We start from the raw sequence: 21,025 nt of genomic DNA on the forward strand, positions 1-21,025 counted from the left end.
CGAACTCCTGGGTCTACAATCTGTGTCTGCGGGTCACACCACTGCCTCCTCTTCCCCTGTGTTATGTGCTGGCCAATCCCCTGTCGAAGGCACAGACCCAAATGCCTCACGCCCTGCACCTGGACCTTTGCAAGCACCATCAGCGACCACATCGACCACATCCACTTCCATGTCCCAGCGCAGTGTCCAAATGTCCTCACCCCAGGCCTTTGAATGCAAGCGAAAATACCCAGCCACCCACCTACAGGCCATAGCACTAAATTAGCAGTTTTCCAAATTCCTGGCCCTGGAAATGTTGCCATTTAGGCTTGTGGACACTGGGGCCTTCCGCAATCTGATGTCCGCGGCCGCCCCGCGCTACGCAGTACCCAGCCGCCACTATTTTTAAGGTGTGCGTGACCGTCTTACACCTACATGTGTCCTGAAACATCACATGTGCCCTGACCAACGCAGTTATTGGGAAGGTCCACTTAACCATGGACAAGTGCATTAGCCAGGGATGCTACATTTCCCTGACGGCACACTGGGTGAATGTTGTGGAGGCCGGGAGCGAGTTGTACCCTGGGATGGCACAGGTGCTACCGATGCTAAGTATTGTGGGCCCTACATCGATCAGGGTTTCTGCCAGCACCTACGTTAGTGGCTCCAAACCTGACTTTTTCTCCTCCGCCACTTATTCCTCCGAATTATCTGCGTGCAGCACCAGTCAGTGGGCTGTGCTGAAGCTGATGCTTAGGGGACAAACAACACCTCCGCAGAGCTGTGGCAGGGGATAAGAGACCAGACTGAGCTGTGGCTCTCACCACTCAACCTACAACCAGGCATGGTTGCATCTTATAATGGCCGTAACTTGGTGGCGGCTTTGGAGCTCGGCAAGCTCAGACACATCCCATGCTTAGCCCACATGTTTAACCTTGCGTTTCATCGGTTTCTCAAAACCTACCCCAATTTGCCTCAGCTACTGGTGAAGGTGCCCGCTTGTGTGCACATTTCCGCAAGTCATTGACAGCTTCAGCCGGTCTGTCAACGCTGCAGCACAGCTCGAAATTGCCAGCTCACCGGCTGTTGTGCGACGTGAGCACGTGCTGGAACTCCACTTTTTGTTGGCCAGGCATTGTGAGCAGCAGAGGGCAGTAGTGGAATACCAGCTGCAACATGGTTGTCGCCTTTCCAGTCAGCTTCTGCTATTCACAAGCGAGGAGTGGGCATGGATATCTGTTTAAATTCTTTTTTATTAAGTTTTGAAAGTTCAAAAGAAAAATAATTCTGTTTCACAACAGGGTGATAGTGAAAAACTATAACATAGATGTGTCTAAGATTGGATTACATATCATTAAAAGTCATGACGTGTATTACAATGAAATAAAATATCATTCTAGTATTAACATTGTAAAGAAAATATTTCTAGCTGTTAAGATCTAAATTATTGAACTTATAGCAGTTGGTGCTAGGATGACATATAAACAAACAGCAAATTCGGACCGGAGCCTTTATTAACAGGATGATAATATGTATGCCATTTGTTTATGTGCCTATACCACGACAGAGTCCTTAATACTTGGAAATTGTGGAAACTGACAACTTCTAGATCACTGTGCGTGAAGAACTATTCGAGTCATCCCAGCTGAGTCTAAACAAAAGAACAGTAACTTGGGGTGAGAAAAATAACACAAAAAGAACGGGAGAGGTATGGGGGGGGGGGGGAGGGAACCAGGCTTGATCTACCTTTATAAGTACAAGGTCAGAGTGATGAAACTGAATAGCTAAAGATATTCAGTTATGACGTCTTTTTCTAAGAGTTTAATCCAGGGGTCCCATGTTTGATGATACTTAGATATATTGTCGTCTCTAGTCAATCTAAGCTTCTCGTAGTTGGGGCATGGATATCTGACCTCTGTGAGGTTTTAAGAAACTTTGAGGAATCAACACAGATGGTGAGCGGCGATAACGCTATTATCAGCGTAACCATCCCACCTCTGTGTCTACTCAAATGCTTGCTGCTCACAATTAAGGACAACGCTTTGCATGTGGAGGAGGTGGAAATGGGGGAAGACATTACACAGGGTGATAGCCAGACCACCCCCAGTTCGTCTTCTCAGAGCAAATTGGAAGATGAAGAGGAGGAGGAGGAGTATCAGGAGACAGTTGCCTCTGCTACGGAGGGTAGTACCCATGGAAGTTTAATTCCATCTGTTCTGCGTGGGTGGGCAGAAGAGGGGGAAGATGATGAGGAGATTGAGAGTCATCCTCCTGATGACGCCAGCGAAGTCTTGCCTGTTGGTACTCTGACACACAAGGCTGACTTCATGTTAGGCTGCCTTTCCAGCGACCCCCGACCCCCGCTACAAAGAGAACATCTCATCTCTCATTTCTCCAGTGGAGAGGACAAGAAAAACGGTGCAATACTAGAAGGTCCTTGTTGAAAAATTGCTCCAAAAATTCAGAGTCCATAGTTCCTTGGGCAACCGAGGAGGAGAGACAAAAGTAACACACAGCAGTTCCAACAGAGGCAGGTCAACACTCTCCAAAGCCTGGGACAGTTTCATTACACCCTGCCAGCACCCTCACCCTGATGAGCGGCCTAGTGTCACAAGGCGGGAAAATTTTTGGAAGATGGTGAAGGAGTACATAGCAAACCGTGTCAGTGTCCTCAATGATCCCTCAGTGCCTTACAACTACTGGGTGGACACGTGGCACGAACTGGCGCTCTATGCCTTGGAGGTGCTGACCTGCCCTGCCGGTGTTTTGTCGGAGCGGGTATTTAGTGCTGCTGGTGGCATTATAACAGAGAAGCGTATCCTCCTGTCAACTGAAAATGCTGACAGGTTGACTTTTATAGAAATGAACAAGGCCTGGATTGACCATGACTTCTTGACTCCACCAGAGGAAAGCTGATGAACATAAAGGCACTTTAAATGTGTTGTTTCGAATGTACTGAATACACTGTATTCCTATGCACCCCTTCCACCACAAACAACAGGGTCATCTCACCAGCAGGCACTCGCATATAATTTTTTAGAGGGTCAGCCCACCAGCAAGCCCTCGCATATAATGTTTTAGAGGGTCAGCTCACCAGCAGGCCCTCACATTAAAAATTTTAGAGGGTCAGCTCACCTGCAAGCCCTCGCATATAACAATATAACAATGTATTACATGGTCAGCTCACCATCAGGCCTTCACCTGCAATCTTTTACAGGGTCAGCTCACCTGAAGGCCCTTGCATATGATGTTTTAGAGGGTTAGCTCACCTGCAGGCCCTCATCTACAACCTTTTAGAGGGTCAGCTCCCCTTCAAGCCCTCACCTAATTATACCTAATAGGTAATTTGTGCGCATGCGGCCTTGCTTGGATGTGTTAGCCTTAGCTGTTTCTCTTAGGCTCCCTCTCCGGAATCAAACCATGATTCCCCCGTTACTCATGGTCTATATGGTTCGGGCTGAAAATACGATTGTTGATAGGACAGACATCCGAATGGATCGTCGCCGTCACGGGGACGTGTGATCGGCCTCAGGTTATCTAGAGTCACCAAAGCAGCAGCAGGCACTCGCCCATAATGTTTTAGATGGTCAGATCAGCAGGCCCTTGCTCCAAATGTTTTTGAGGGTCACCAGCAGGCAATCAATCATCATATTTAAAGGCTGTGTATGATGCCCTCTTTTATGTGCAACAAAGGGTGTATTGTAGTGCTGGTTCCTTGTAGTTTTTGGCAGAACTTTCACTTAGGAAGCATAGGCTTTATGATTATAGTAGTCCCACTACCTGAAAAATTGTACCACAATGTGAATGAGGCCCTCCTTTATGTGATATACAGAATGTATCGGAGTGCCTCTTCCCTGTAATTTTTGGCAACACTTGCACTTTACTGTATATACAAGTAAATATACAGGAAAGAATGCTTCCTAACAATTTTTTCTCTAAAATCGATTTTATCTTTGGTTTGGTGCGCATTATTGTCAGTAAATAAAAGTGGCGTACTACTCGGAAAACATCGTTCCCAGCAGCGACCTGGGAGTCCAAGATGCATCTAGACATCCTCCCCATGCTGTCCCCGAACCATTTAGGTGGTGTTTCCATCATTTTCTGACCTTTTCCTATGAACCCGGCACCCTCCCGTCTTTAGAGCAGGGGGTGCCTGGTTTAATGCTCAGGTTCCCCCATTGACTTCTATTATACTCGGGTGCTCCGAGCATCCCGATGTGTTCGGCCAGAGCACCCGGGTACTTTGGTGCTTGATCAAGACTAAACCTAAGGCCCCTTTCACACAGGCGAGTTTTCCATGCGGGTGCAATGCGGGAGTTGAACGCATTGCACCCGCACTGAATCCGGACCCATTAATTTCTATGGGGCTGTGCACATGAGCAGTGATTTTCACGCATCACTTGTGCGTTACGTGAAAATCGCAGCATGCTCTATTTTGTGCATATTTCCCGCAACGCAGGCCCCATAGAAGTGAATGTGCGGATGCGGTGCGATTTACACGCACGGTTGCTAGGAGACGATAGGGATGGGGACCCGATCTTTATTATTTTCCAATATAACATGGTTATAAGGGAAAATAATAGAATTTTGAATACAGAATGTTAAGTAAAATAGGGCTGGAGGGGTTAAAAAAAATTATAATAATAATTTAACTCACCTTAATCCACTACGTTCATCACATGGTCTGTCACATGATCCATCACCATGGTAAAAGATCATGTGACGGACCATGTGATGAGCGTAGGGACGTCATCAAAGGTCCTATTTCTCACGGAAAAAGGCAGAAGAGATGCCGTCTGCGCAAACAAGTGGATTAAGGTGAGTTAAATAAAAAAAAAAAATTTAACCCCTCAAGCCCTATTGTACTCTGCATTCTGTATTCAGAATGCTATTATTTTCCCTTATAACCATGTTATAAGAGAAAATAATACAATCTACACAACCTTGAACCCAAACCTGAACTTCTGTGAAGATGTTCGGGTCTGGGTACCACATTCAGTTTTTTATCATGAGCGTGCAAAACGCGGGTTTGCCGCAACGCATCCGGACCTTATCCGGACACGCTCGTGTGAAAGAGGCCTAACTCTTTTCCCCAAGTAAGAAACATATTGACTAAAACAGTGTATGTAAAGATAACAAATGTGCAAATACAGCATGTATAAGAAATCTATTCTTAATATACCATGTAAATAGATGAAAAAATGAAACTAGAAATAGATTAAAAAATAATAGCTTTTCTTCTGGTGGTCTTATATACTGGTCTGGTCTGAGATACTTAAATGGATTGACCACAATTTAGTTATTTTTATATCCTCCCCATCAGCCAGCATGACCTATGAAAGGATCTATACTTACCTGCTCCCCGACATTTAGCTCCAGCTCTATGGATCCCAGGTTCTCTTCACTGCACTTCCGGTCCCACATGTAAACCTCATGCACAGATGGTTACATGTGCCCTGCTGCAGCTGCACGGATGGGGTGATGCATCACTGGTGAGACCAGTGATTGGCTACAGAAATATATGTGACCATGTTCATGTAGAAAGTTTATATGTGGGGACCCAAAGTGCAATGAAGATAGCCCAGGAACCACAGACTCGAAACTAAGTGACAAGGAGCAGATCCTTTTACAGGTCTTGCTGGGTAGGGGAGAGGGGGGATTAAGTAAAACTTTTCAAACAGTCATAACTTTTTTTTTTCCACTGACAGAGATATATGACACCTTATTTATTACAGTTATAGTTTTTTAAAGGAAACATAAATGACATAATGTAATGAGACGGACCACTCAGATTATTGACCTCAGCATCTAAGAGATTAAATGGTCGGGTAGGAGTTATCTCTAATCCCAAAATGTCAACGTTTTTGTCCCTGAGCTCACTTTTGCCTTGTGGCACGGTGCTCCATCGTGCTGTCCAAACTGTTGTTGGATTGTTGGAAGAAGTTGCTGTTGGAGGGTGTTTTGGTACCATTCTTTATTTATGGCTGTGTTTTTGGGCAAAATTGTGAGTGAGCCCACTCCCTTGGATGAGAAACAATCCCACACATGAATGGTCTCAGGATGCTTTGCTGTTGGCATGACACAGGACTGATGGTAGCGCTCACCTTTTCTTCTCCGGACAAGCCTTTTTCCTGATGCCCCAAACAATCGGAAAGAGGCTTCATTGGAGAATATAACTTTGCCCCAGTCCTCAGCAGTCCATTCACCATATTTTCTGCAGAAGATCAACCTGTCCCTGATGTTTTTTTTTTTAGAGAAGTGGCTTCTTTGCTGCCCTTCTTGACACCAGGCCATCTTCCAAAAGTCTTCGCCTCACTGTGCGTGCAGATGTGCTCACACCTGCCTGCTGCCATTCCTGAGCAAGCTCTGCAATGGTGGCACTCCGATCCCGCAGCTGAATCCTCTTTAGGAGACGATCCTGGCGCTTGCTGGACTTTCTTGGATGCCCTGAAGGCTTCTTAACAAGAATTGAACGTCTTTCCTTGAGGTTCTTGATGATCCTTTAAATTGTTGATTGAGGTGCAATCTTAGAAGCCACAATATCCTTGCCTGTGAAGCCATTTTTATGCAACGCAATGATGGCTGCAAGCGTTTCTTTGCAGGTCACCATGGTTAACAATGGAAGAACAATGATTTCAAGCATCACCCTCCTTTTAACAGGTCAAGTCTGCCATTTTAACCCAATCAGCCTGACATAAAGATCTCCAGCCTTGTGCTCGTCAACATTCTCACCTGAGTAAACAAGACGATTACTGAAATGATCTCAGCAGGTCCTTTAATGACAACAATGAAATGCAGTGAAAAGGTTTCTTTGGGATTAAGTTAATTTTCATGGCAAAGAAGGACTATGCAATTAATCTGATCACTCTTTATAACATTCTGGAGTATATGCAAATTGCTATTATAAAAACTTAAGCAGCAACTTTTCCAATTTCCAATATTTATGTAATTCTCAAAACTTTTGGCCACGACTGTAGACATCATATGCAGTAACCTGGTAAGCCTTCTCTAGTAGTGGCTGCACAACCACAAACTTATAATTTGAATCTATTTATTTACAGGGGATATCTATTTAGCTCTAATTAATGAGAACAGGATTTGGGGAAAAGGACCTAACAGTTCAGCCCAAGAAGAGCTTGGGTAACAGGGTGGGGGAGAAGACCTGTTTTAACCTCTCATATCTGGGGCTCTGTAGGCCCAAGAGATGTGGGCCTGGACTTGTGTGAAAGTTAATCTATTCCGATCTAAGATTTAAAACAAGACCAGCATCAAAGAATTAGCTCCTCTACATCAGGAGATATAGCCTTTACAAACCAGGTTGGGAGTAATAGCAGGTTTCTACAGAGCTTGAGATATGAACAATTAAAGCAGCCTTCCCCCTCTAGCTAGCTGTGATCTCAGTCAACGTGGAAGAGGAGAGAGGACAATGTAAAAAGCTGACAGCCTGAACAAAAAACTGATATTTTGTAAAAAGCAATGTTTTTATTATGCATTCATTATAACTTAATAAAAACAATATAAATATGGCATAATCGCAATTGTACAAAGTCACAGAATAAAGTCATCATACTAGTATTACCAAACAGTGAAGGCCGTAAAAAATAAATAAAAAAAATAATGTGAAAATTCCTGTTTTATTTTATCTGCCCCATAAAAATAAAATAATAGAAACCATTAAATGCATTGTATGTACCAAAAAAAAAATACAATTCTTCAGCAAAATTCAAGGTTTTATATAGTTATATTGAAGCAAAAAATAAAAATAAATAAAAGTTTTGACAGCTAGAACACAGAGGGGGAAAAATATTACTGGTCCTTAGGTATGCAGGAGCTGTGACCTCTAGATCAGCAGCAGGGGCTCAGCTGTTCCTGACAGCTAAGCCCCTGCTTTATATCCCTGCATTACTGAATACACCAATGCCAGCATATTAGCCCCTTCTATGACGCGGACAACACAGACCGCAGCATGTAAATGGTTTGTGGAGGGTACCATCACCCTCTCCATCCCTATCAGGTCCCCCAGATGTGGACGCGATGGCTAGGAAGGCAACCTGATGCCTTACACAGGCATCAAGGCTTGCCTTCTTCGGAAGCCTTTGAGATCCAGCCCCCAGGTTGGGTCTCATAGGCACAATGTCAGTGTAATACACTGACAGGCAATGCATTACAATACATGTGTGTAATGCATTGTACAGGGGATCAGACCCCCAAAAGTTGAAGTCCCATAATGGCACTAAAATAAAAAAAATAAAAAAAATAAAAAAATTTATAAAATAATTAAGTGATATAAAATCGTTTTTACTAGGGAAAAAAAGAAAAATAGACATATCGCCACGTTGATATCGACCAGCAATATAAAAATATCACATGTAGAGATGAGCAAATTTCTAAAAAAATTGATTTGGCTGGTTAGGGTAAACATTCAATTCAATCCGAATTTATTTGTGGTGAATCACGTTAAACAGCTATTTCTTGGCTGCAGAGAGCCTGTATAGGGGTGTAGAACACTGTGTGTCTTGCAGTAACACTCATAGGGAGTCTGCTGTGGTAGTGAAACAATACTGTGAGTCACTATGACACGCACATGACAGGCGTCGCTTTTAGGCTGAGTTCACACGAACGTGTCCGGATTAGGTACGCAATTGCAGTCAGTTTTGACTGCGATTGCGTTCCGATGTTCAGTGCAATGTGTTTTGCACGCGTGTGATAAAAAACCGACTGTGGTACCCAGACCCGAACTTCTTCACAGAAGTTCAGGTTTGGGTTCAGTGTTGTGTAGACATTATTATTTTCCCTTATAACATGGTTATAAGGGAAAATAATAGCATTCTTAATACAGAATGCTTAGTAGGTGGTCAATTAAGGGTTAAAAAAATAAAAAAATTAACTCACCTTCTCCTCTTGATCGCGTAGCTGCCGGTCTCTTCTTACTTCTTTAATGATGAGCTGCCGGCTAAATGACCTGTGGTGACATCAGATCAGATGGTCCAATCACATGGTTCATCACCACGGTGATAGATCATGTGACTGGACCATGTGATCTGACGTCACCACAGGTCCTTTAGCCGGCAGCTCATCATTAAAGAAGTAAGAAGAGACTGGCAGCTACGCGATCAAGAGGAGAAGGCGAGTTAATTTATTTCTTTATTTAACCCTCAATTGATCACCTACTATGCATTTTGTATTAAGAATGCTATTGTTTTCCCTTATAACCATGTTATAAGGGAAAATAATACAGTGAATAGACTGTCACCTAGCAACCATGCATGAAAATCGCACCGCATTCGCACTTGCTTGCAGATGCTTGCGATTTTCACTCAGCCCCATTCACTTCTATGGGGCCTGCGTTGCGTGATAAACGCACAATATAGAACCTTCCCGCGATTTTCACGCAACGCATAAGTGATGCGTGAAAATCACAGCTCATGTGCACAGCCCCATAGAAATGAATGGGTCCAGATTCAGTGTGGTGCAATGCGTTCACCTCCCGCATTGCACCCGCACGGAAATCTCACCCATGTGAACTCATCTTAGCCTTAGAATCACTGCACACTTCACTTATTTGGGCAGTTATGGGGCCAAAACTGACCAAAATAACTCAAGTGTGAGCCTTACAGGTCGATGTTAGCGCCAGGTATAAAGAACCGCGCAGAGGCCCAAGATCCTACTGTAGCTTTGAATCGGCTAATTCCACATAGACGTCTACAGAACCTGTTCTATTAAACTCTTATACAAGTAGAGCCCCCCTGACAGAGTGGACAGGGTGTCAGCAGTAAGTTTGTGTTGATGTCACTGATTATTTTGCCTTTCCTCTGATCCATGAGAACAATAACCCCCCCATAAATGGACCCTGTCTGTTAAGCATCTGCTTTCATTCAGTCAGCATTTGGTCAGTAATCCATCAGTATTGCTAAAGCCAAAAAAAACTGGAGTGGATCCAAAACAGAGATGACATGTGAATGAAATATTTGCTTGTCTTCTGTGTTTTGTACCCACTCCTGCTTATGGTTACCAAATTATAAGCCACTCTGATGGGACCATACAGGCCTTACAGCTGCTACACAGACAGGATAAGATGTGCGTCTGGGAGAACAGCTTGAGAAGACCACAGAGTGGCCCAATGACATAGTGTTGAGGTAGCAGTAGCATGAGGAGACCACAGAGTGGTCCAGTGAAATAGTGGGGAGGTGGCAGCAGCAACAGCATGAGTAGACCACAGAGTGACCTATTTACATATTGTTGAGGTGGCAGCAGCATGAGGAGACCACAGAGTGGCCCAGTGATATAGTGTTGATTTAGCAGCAGCATGAGGAGAACACAGAGTGTTAAGGTGACATAGTGTGGAGGTGGCAGCAGCAGCATGAGGAGGCCACAGAGTGGCCCAGTGATATAGTGTTGATTTAGCAGCAGCATGAGGAGAACACAGAGTGTCAAGGTGACATAGTGTGGAGGTGGCAGCAGCAGCATGAGGAGGCCACAGAGTGGCCCAGTGATACAGTGTTGATTTAGCAGCAGCATGAGGAGAACACAGAGTGGCAAGGTGACATAGTGTGGAGGTGGCAGCAGCAGCATGAGGAGACCACAGAATGGCAAGGTGACATAGTGTGGAGGTGGCAGCAGCATTAGGAGACCTGAGTGGTGAGGTGACACCAGCATCAGGAGACCACAGAGTGACCCAGTGACAAAGTGGGTGGAAATAACAGTACCCGCTGACAATGGTGGGTGTAAGAAGGAGCACTTGGCATCAGATGTGTGGCATCAGGCGGGTGGCAGCATCAGAACAGTAACCGAGGCAGGTAGCCAGAAAAAAACGGGTCTCTTTTGTCAAGGTTTGGGTGAGGCAGCATGGATGATCTAATCTGATCATAATACGAATATTCACGCTCAACACTACTGCTCATCATTGACTCAAGCTGCTGCTGATGGAGCTGGTACTGCTCCTACCCCTCCCCCCACCACAGAAGCCATTGCAGTGGAACAAGAGTGCAGAGGGCCCCCATTGGTCAGACCTGCGAGAGGATGGATGATGGTGCAGATAGGCAGGGCCAACTGACTACATAGGATGTCTCTATAGTAGTTCAGTTTGTCCTCCTTCTCATCAGGTGTAAAAAAGCCCCCATTTTGGACCGGTAACGAGGGTCCAATAAAGTGGAGAGCCAGAAGTCATTCCTTTGCCAAATGGTGACAATTCGGCTGTCACTACCCAAGCAAGTGAGTATGCAGTGGGCCATTTGTGCAAGTGACTCGGAGGGACTCCCTGCCTACATCTCCACTGCATACTGCCACGGTGTGCCTGGGTCATCTGCCTTGTCTTCCTCATCTCCCTCTTGCTGTTCTGGTTGCTCCTGCTCCTCCTCTCCTGTCACCTCTGTGGAAAAAACATCCATTTCGCTACACATTACTTGTGCTCATCCCCCACAGGGCTCATGTAGCCATGAGATGTAGGCACCATGTCTCCAGTCCCCTGACCAGCCAGATTTACTAGCATCTGTTCCAGGATATGAAGCAGTGGAATGATGTTGTTGATCCCGTAGTCCTGGCGAATGACAAATAACGTGGCATCCTCAAGGGGCCTGAGCAAACGGCAGATGTCATGCATAAGCTGCCTCTGGCTGACATTGAAGTTAAACAGGGGAGTACTCCTGTCCGCTTGGATCATCAAGAAATTGTTTATGGCCTTTCTCTGTTCGTATAGTCGGTCCAACATATGGAGGGTGGAAATCCAACGGGTGTAAACGTCGCATATCAGCCTATGTTGGGGGACCCCGTTCTGCTGCTGCAGCTCAAGGAGGGTGTGCTTGGTGGTTTACGAGTGGCTGAACTGCATGCAAGGTTTCCTGGCCATTTTTAGGATGTCTTGCAGATGGTTGGAAAACTTCAGGAACTACTTGACAACCAAATTGAACACATGCGCTATGCAGGGCGCATGGTTCCACCCTCCTTGATGCAGTGCCAACAACATGTTCTTCCCATTGTCAGTCACCATGGTTCCGATTTTGATTCAGTCACCATGGTTGCGGATTCGATTTCTTGATGAAGCACACAGAGCAGTTTCTCCCCTGTGTGACTCCGTTCGCCCAGGCAAATGAGGTGTAAAACAGAGTGACACCGCCATGCCCTGCACATGTGTTATGCTTGAGGAGCACTGTGAATTTTCCCTCTAGTGGAGGCTGAGGACACAGTGGAGGATGAGGAGGCAGAGGTGGACATTATTGCAGGACCAACGGCATGAGAACGTGGAGGCGCAAGCGGCATCACCTGGCCAAGTAGCTGGTTTGGCTGGGCAGGACCACATTTACCCAGTGGGCCATAAAGGACATATATTGTCCTTGACCATAGTTACAGCTCCACATATCGGTGCTGCCATGCACTGTGGCAGACAATGACAGGCTCAAGGACTGGCCCACCTTCTGTTCTAAATATTTGTGCAGGACAGGTACTGCCTTTTTGGCAAAGAAATTACAGCTTGGGACTCTCCACCTTGGCTCGCCACAAGCCATCAGTTCTCTGAAAGGTGCAGAGTCCACCACTTGGAAAGGGAGGGATTGCAGCACCAGCAACTTGGCCAGGAGTACGATCAGCTTCTGCGCCGTTGGATGAGTGCACGCATACTGTTGTCTTTTGGAAATCACTTCTGTGATCGATTGCTAACGGAATGACTGACGAGGAGTAGGAGGGTGAGGAGCAGGAGCATCAGGACCAGTAGATGATGGGAAGTACAGACAGCTGCCTTCGGCTGAGGTGGTGGAGCCCTGACTGCCTGAAATCGATTGCGTGCCACTGGGTGATTCAGCGGTTGCGTGCGGCAGGCTGGACCACCACATTGGAGCCACGGTTCTCCCAGGCCACTTTATAGTGACGCTGCATATGTTTACGCAGGGCCGTGGTGCCAACATTGGCACCCTGGCCACGCTTCACCTTCTGCCCACAGATTCAGCAAATGGCCATGTTCACCTTTAGAACATATAACTGGACTGCTGAACAGCAAATAATACTTTTTTTTGCCACTAATACATCCCAAAAAGGGCTCAAATTTTCTCACTTCACCACACAATGGCTAATACGCCATTTTTTCCCCACTAATACACACCAAAAAAGGCTTTAGAACATATAACTGCACCACTGAACGGCAAATAATACTTTTTTTCCCACTTATACACGCCAAAAAAAGCTTTAGAACATTGTAAGGGATGGCTCTCTCAAGCAGGGCGACGATGAGAGATTCTTCCTCAGACAACAGGGTTAAAGTCTAAATGGTGCTTTATTTTGGCACTTCAGCACCAGCACGAACATAAACATAGCAAATAAACACCTGCCCATCTAGACTCTACCTAATACATAGGTCTTCTCCCTAACTCACCTCTAAAGCGCCATTCACACAAAGGGTGAGATCCGGCTTCCTCAGCCATATACGGTCCAGCAGCCTCTAGTATGTGACCACACCAGCACCCTTGGGGGGAGATGGTCCAGAAGTCCTCCCAACTCTGACCATGCAACCCTCTTTCTGTAGGTGTCGCTCGGCCCCTCAAACTACAGGCTTTATAAAGCCTTGTGGTCCCTCAGCCCTCCCGACTGAGACCACACAGAGCCTCTGTAGGCCTCTGTTTCCAAGTTTTCTCTCTCAAGTTATACACAGAGGGTTGTATTATCCCTCCTTGATTATAGCACAGCTGACCTCACCTGTGATCTCCTCAGCTAAAGGTAATACTTGTAGTGGACTAGGGCTGTGGACTGAGAGACTCCCGCTACCAACCTGTCTCCAAGTCCCAAGAAATCCAGCCGATACCACTTTAAACAAAACAATCTCCAGCAAGCTATGCTTTCCTGAAGCAGCACTATTTCTGGATTTCAGTTATCTCACCCAGCTAAACTGAACCACAAGGTAAAATACACTACCCCACCATAAATTTACCGTGCACTTTATCACAGCATATACCTGCACCGCTGAACGGCAAATAATACTTTTTTTGCCACTAAAACACACCAAAAAAGGCTTTAGAACATTTAACTGCACTGCTGAACGGCAAATAATACTTTTTTTTGCCACTAATACATGACAAAAAGGGCTGTAATTTTCTCACTTCACCACACAATGGCAAATAATACTTATTTTGCCGCTAATACACGCCAGAAAAAGCTTTAGAACATATAACTGCACAGCTGAATGGCAAATAATACTTTTTTTTTGCCACTAATACACGCCAAAAAGGGCTGCAATTTTCTCACTTGACCACACAACAGCTAATAAGCCCTTTTTTCTCACTAATACACGCCAAAATAGGCTTTAGAACATAACTGCATCGCTTAACTGCAAATAATACTTTTTTTCCCACTTAGACACACCCAAAAAGGCTTTAGAACATAACTTAACCGATGAAAAGCAAATAATACTTTTTATGCGACTAATACAAGCCAAAAAAGGCTGTAATTTTCTCACTTTACCACACAAAGGGTAATAAGCCCCTTTTTCCCACTGATACACACAAAAAAAGGCTTTAGAACATATAACTGCACCGCTGAATAGCAAATAATACTTTTTTGCCACTAATACATGCCAAAGAGGACTGTAATTTTCTCACTTCACCACACAAAAGCTAATAAGCCCTTTTTTCCCACTAATACACGCCAAAAAAGGCTTTAGAACATAAAACTGCACAGATGAACAGTAAATACCTTTTTTTGCCACTAATACATGCAAAAAAAGCTTTAGAACATATAACTGCACCACTGAAAAAAATAATACTTTTTTTGCCACTAATACACGCCAAAAAGGGCTGTCATTCTCTCACTTCACCACACAACGGCAAATAATAATTATTTTCCACTAATACATGCCAAAAAAAGCTTTAGAACATATAACTGCATAGCTGAACGGAAAATAATAAAAAGAAATTGGCAGTAATACACGCCAAAAAGTGCTGCAATTTTCTCACTACACCACACAACGGCTAATAAGCCCCTTTTTTCCACTTATACACACCTAAAAAGGCTTTAGAACATATAACTGAATTGCACAAGGGCTAATAAGAAATATAAATATTTCTCAGTAATACTCCCTGTTAATGGCTGTATCACACAGCACTTGCACCTCAAAAAAATGAACGGTTTGCTGGAATTACAGAGGTATCATCTATTGCAAACCTGAAAGCAGCAGTATAATGGCAATTTGGATCCCCAGTCAGTGCAGCAAGGTGTAATAGGATTGCTGCTATTACCCAGGCTGTACATTCCCCTATTTGGACCCTGTTCTGCTTCAATACTGTGTAATAATTCCTCCCTATCCTTTCCATACACTTCTAATGCTCTTTCTCTGAAGTTCTATTCAGCAAAATAAAAGTTTTCAAGTCTTTCCTAACACTTTCCCTAGCGCCTGCTGATGTCTCTCCCTGCACTAAGTACACTAGAAAATGGCTGAATCCAAGATGGCTGAGGCTATTTATAGGGCTGTTACATCACAGGGCTGGCTGGCTGCTGATTGGCTGCATGCATGGCATTGTGGGTGATCCCTCATTCCCAGAGTTCCTTGCTCCATGTCCAAACACGTGCAGCAGCCATTTTAGGAAAAAATTTGATTCGTTACCACGAAGCGTGAGGAAATTCGGATTCGGTGCAAATCTAATTTTTCCTGAAATTCGGATCAACTTCCACTTCGTCAACTTTGATTCGCTCATCTCTAATCACATGACTCACCCTGTCTGGTGAATGCCATAAAAAAAACTTTAAAAAAAAACTGTCAAAACAATTTTTTGGTCACCTTGCCTAACAAGTGTAATGCCAATTGATCAAAAAGTCATGTGTTCCCAAAAATGGTACCAACAGTCGTCTCATGCCACAAAGAATTTTTAAATAATATAATATGGTGCCCATAAACTAATCCATCAAAATGTGCGCTGCAAAAGCCATTTGGAGCTCCTTTACTTTTGACCACTGCCATGTGCCCACAAACCAGTTTACAACCTCATATGGGGTGTCTCTATAAACTGCATAATTAGGGTAATAAATATTGAGGTTTATTTTGCTGTTAATACTTGTTGTGTTGCAAGAAAAAATGTATTCCCTTACGTCCTACCAGCAGCACAGATGGGGTTAACTGCCCCCCGTGGAGTGGTAGGACCGGCGGAATTTTTAATGAGCCCAAAAGAATAAACCAATAAAAGAACTCCAGCTCCCTTAAAGGGAGGGGTTCATCCCCCAGCCCACCGTGTTTTTTTCTGTCCTTTGGACAGGTGGACTGGCGAGTTTTCTCTCTCCCTTTTTTTGGGGAGTTAGGGACATTTTTCTGACTCCTCCGGGTCACCCTTGGTCCCCTTTATCCTAGTGCGCTTGTATTTTGCGCCCTATCAGTCAGAGGGAGTGCAGACACCGGAGCCTATACCGGGCGAACGGAGCGGCACCCAGGCATACTAGTAAGTGCAGGGGGACCCCTGGGCGCCGCTCTGCCCACTGATCTAGTTAGTTTTTAGTTTGTACAGTAGTGAAAGGTCCTCTTTAAGCTCCCTGATTCCTTCAGTCGTTCTCTGGCTGCGCTGCTTTTACAAGCTAGCTCCAGAGTCTCCTGCTATTTGTGAGATATTGCTATTCAGACCGGTTTTTGCTGTTCAGCTTATCATTGACTTCTCCTCTGGTTCGTGCTCCTAAAATCAATGGAGGGGTTTCCCTTATTTCCGTTCTTAGGATGCTTTAATTTTTTCTCCTTTTGTTCTATTTTCAGCTATGGCCTCTCCCAGAGAGCCCGATCAGCCACGGAAATCAGCCACCAAGAGGAGACACCTGGCTTGCTATGACTGCAATACGCCTCTTGATGAGAGCTGCCTGTTTTCCAGGTGTGCCAGCTGTCGTTCCGCTACTGCTACAGAGCCTTCGATGAAGGACATGTACCAGTGGGCCAAGACTTATGTTGATGACTCCATTAAAGGGGTCGTACGTCTCCTTAATGAGAGACTACCTGTTCCCTCCCAAACTCCTATGGAGGTGGCCGCCCCCACTGATAGGCCAATGCCCCTTTCTGTGGGGTCATCTTCCTCTGATGAGGAAGAATCGACTTCTGGCTTCTTTCCACCGGAAAAGACCCAGAAGCTTCTAAGGTCCATCAGGTCGGGGGACCATGATGTTGACGTAGGGGAGTCTTCCGATCCCGCCTGCCGGACCCAGCGGGTCTTTAGGGCAGATGAGACCCTTCTCTCTGTGATGCGCACAGAGTGAAAAAAGCCAGAGAAAGGCCCAGTCCTTACCAGGAAATTCAAACTAATGTTCCCAATGGATAAACCCTTAGTGGAATCATGGGGTTCCATTCCTAAGGTGGACATGGTGATTGCCAAGTTGTCCAGGCGCACTCTGGTTCCTGCAGACGATGGGTCTAGCCTGCAGGACCCCCTAGATAGGAGGGCAGAGTGCACCCTCAGAAGGGGTTACTCGGCGGCCGCAGCCTCGGCCTCGACTTCCATTGCTGCCACAGAGGTCTCTTCCTTCCTCAGAGCCAAGCTGAATCAGATCCAGACGGATGTTGACCAGAGTGTCTCTCGCGACGATATCCTCGCTACCTTTAAATCCGTCAATTTGGCCATGGATTTTCTATGTGACACAGCCCAACTTCAGTTAAAGTTGTCGGCCAAAACAATGGCTTTAGTGTCTGCCGCTAGAAGACCTCTGTGGCTGAAACCTTGGAATGCAGATAATGCGTCCAAGTATAACCTCTGTGGGCTCCCCTTTGAACCTAGTCGTCTATTTGGATCTGAATTAGACACCATTATGGAGGGTCTTTCAGATAAAAAGGGGAAGAGTCTCCCCCAACAGCCCTTTCGAGGCAGGGGTAGACAAGCCCGCGGGCGCCGACCAGGACAGCAGGCTGGACGTAGAGATTGGGGGGGGGCCGTCTAGAAAGTTTTCTAGATGCTCCCGCAAACCCACCAGGGAGGCAAAGCCCTCCTGACTATGGGCCTCTCAGAGGCTCTTGGATAAACCCTGCTATCCCTGTCGTTACGCCTCTGGATTTTCCCGTACCCCTCCCCCACCTCCCTGTAGGGGGGCATCTTTTTTTCTTCAGGCACGTATGGGCACAGGAAATCCTGGATCCCTGGGTCCAAAATATAGTAGCCACAGGCTATCTAATAGACCTTGTTTCTCCCCCCCCCCCCAGGAAGATTCATTGCTACACGCAGTTTTTTGCCGGCCAGGCAAAGGATCTTGGAAGCCTATATTCAAGACTACCTTTCCAAGGGAGCCCTGGAGGAGGTACCGGCAGGGGAGAAGGGTTTAGGGATTTATTCTCCAGTATTCCTGGTACCCAAAAAGACGGGAGATCTTCGGATGATTATAGATTTGAGATTTCTCAATCGTTTCATAAGGAGGACCAGATTCCGCATGGAAACCATAAGGTCAGTCAGCCACCTCCTCAGCCCTGGGGATGTGATGGCCACTCTGTACCTCAAAGACGCTTACCTCCACATCCCGATCCATCCTTCCTCCCGGAAATTTCTCAGGATCGCGGTCCAGATATCAGGAGTGTGCAAACATTTCCAGTTTGCCGCCCTTCCCTTCGGAATCTCGTCTGCCCCCCTGATCTTCACCAAGGTGGTAGTATCGGTAGTGGCAGCATTGAGACTCCAAGGTCTGACCATTGTCCCTTACCTGGACGACTGGCTTCTTCTAGCCCCTTCAGCCCCTCTACTTTCCCATCATCTTCATGTCGCAATTTCCTTTCTGCTCCGCCTGGGCTGGATTGTCAACTGGCAGAAGTCGAACGTGAGCCCTTCGATTTCTATCCATTATCTGGGATTCATAATCGACTCTCTGGAGATGTCCCTCCAGCTGACACCAGAAAGAAGAATGCGGATTCAGGACCTAGCAAGGTTCCTTTATGTACCACAACGAGTCTCCATACGGACCCTCATGAAGATGGTGGGGCTCATGTCAGCGGCTGCGGATGCAGTCCCTTGGGCTTTATGGCACCTCCGACCCCTTCAGTCGGAGGTCTTAAACAAATGGAACGGCAGCCCCAAGGGGCTAGATTCCCTGTGCTCCCTATCCAACCAAACCCGAAATTCCCTCAGATGGTGGTTTAATCTACCAGAAGGGAAGTCTATGACCCAACCAGTTTGGCTCATATTGACCACGGACGCGTCCCTTGTAGGCTGGGGCGCTCATCTAGACGGGTCCCCAGTTCGGGGATCCTGGTCTCCTCAGGAGAAGCATGTTTCTTCAAACCTCCGCGAGATGCGTGCTATCCGGCTAGCCATCCTTCACTTCGCCCCTCAGATTCGGGGCAAAGCAGTGAATGTCGAGTCAGACAACATGACTGCCGTGCTTTATATAAACAAGCAGGGAGGCACAAGATCCTTACCCCTTCTTTCCGAGATCGGGGTAATTCTACGGTGGGCAGAGCTGAACTTATCCCATCTATCCGCCACTCACATCAGAGGCTCCCTCAACGTCATCGCGGACCGCCTAAGTCGCGGCCTACCGACCATGAAATGGTCACTACATCCGGAGATCTTCAAACAATTAGTCCTCAGATGGGGGATGCCAGAGGTAGATCTCATGGCAACCAAGTTCAACGCCAAGGTACAGAGGTTCTGTTCCCTATACAGGGAGGACAACCCCCTGGCGATAGATGCTCTGACAATACCGTGGAGGTTCAGGCTGGCGTACATCTTCCCTCCCTTTTCCATGATTCCGAGGGTATTGATGAAAATCCGTCAGGATCAGGCCTCGGTAATAGCCATCATACCATTTTGGCCTAGGAGATCCTGGTTTACCCAGCTCATTCAGATGAGTCGGGGACAATATTGGAGACTCCCCCCGGAGCAGACCCTGGTGTCGTGGGACACTCATCTCTGCCCAGATTCAACCTGACAGCCTGGAGGTTGATCAGTCCCTTCCCAGAGTGGAGGGGCTCTCTGAGTCGGTTCTGAGAACTTTATCGCATTCCAGAGCAGAGTCTACCAAAAAGGCCTACTCCTGGATCATGAGGATCTTCACCTCTTGGTGTAGCTCCAACCAGGTGGCGTTTGCAGATCCGCCCCTCGCGGCGATCTTACAGTTCCTTCAGGATGGGATAGACAGAGGTCTCTCCCCTTCTACCCTGAAGGTCCAAGTGTTTGCCATCTTGGCCTGTCTTAACAGACCATATTCTCGGGACCCGCTCATCAAGCGCTTCCTTAAAGGAGCAGAAAGATTGAAGCCTACAATACTGAAACCCGTTCCTCAATGGGATTTGTCATTTGTTCTCAGGGGGATAGCATCCCCCCCCCCCCCCTTTGAACCCTTGGAGGAGGCAAGTTTTAAATTCTTAACACTTAAGATGGTCTTTCTTCTGGCCATAACCTCGGCAAAAGAATTTCGGAGTTACAAGCCTTCTCCGCGTCATACCCATATACCATGTTCCTACAGGATAGGGTCCTTCTAAAATTTCTACCTTATTTTAGGCCTAAGGTTTCAACCCTTCAGAATATTAATCAGGTCTCTACCTGTATTACTCTCTGCCTCCTCCTCTGATGTTCCAGTCCGACATCCACTGGATATATCTAGATGCCTTCAGATCTATGTAGATAGATCCAAAGAATTCAGGATGGATGAAAATCTCTTTATCCTGTTTGCCGGTAAGTCAAAAAGCCATAAGGCGTCTAAAATGACTATTAGTCGCTGGGTCAAGGAAGCCATTAGGGAAGCTTTCATCTCCCAATCCTTAGATCCTCCGGAGTTTGTGAGGGCCCATTCTACAAGGGCCGTAGCTACCTCTGTCGCGGAGAGAAGTCTTCTCTCCCTAGAGTTGATCTGTAAGGCAGCTTCCTGGAGCTCTGAATCAACCTTCATCTCCCATTATAGGATTGATGCTAGGATATCAGAGTTCTCGACCTTTGGGCAGACAGTCCTTACTTCTGCCGAGCATGAGGACCCTCCCTAGGGGATTCTTCTTGCTATCTCCCCATCTGTGCTGCTGGTAGGACGTAAGGGAATCGTTAATTTCTAACGATAATTTGTTTTCCCTTAGTCCTAACAGCAGCACACAAATTTCCCGCCCTAAAGTATTTTTTTCTTGTGATATACA

The sequence above is a fragment of the Bufo gargarizans genome, chromosome 1 (assembly GCF_014858855.1).
Source record: "Bufo gargarizans isolate SCDJY-AF-19 chromosome 1, ASM1485885v1, whole genome shotgun sequence".
In the NCBI taxonomy this organism is placed as follows: Eukaryota; Metazoa; Chordata; class Amphibia; order Anura; family Bufonidae; genus Bufo; species Bufo gargarizans.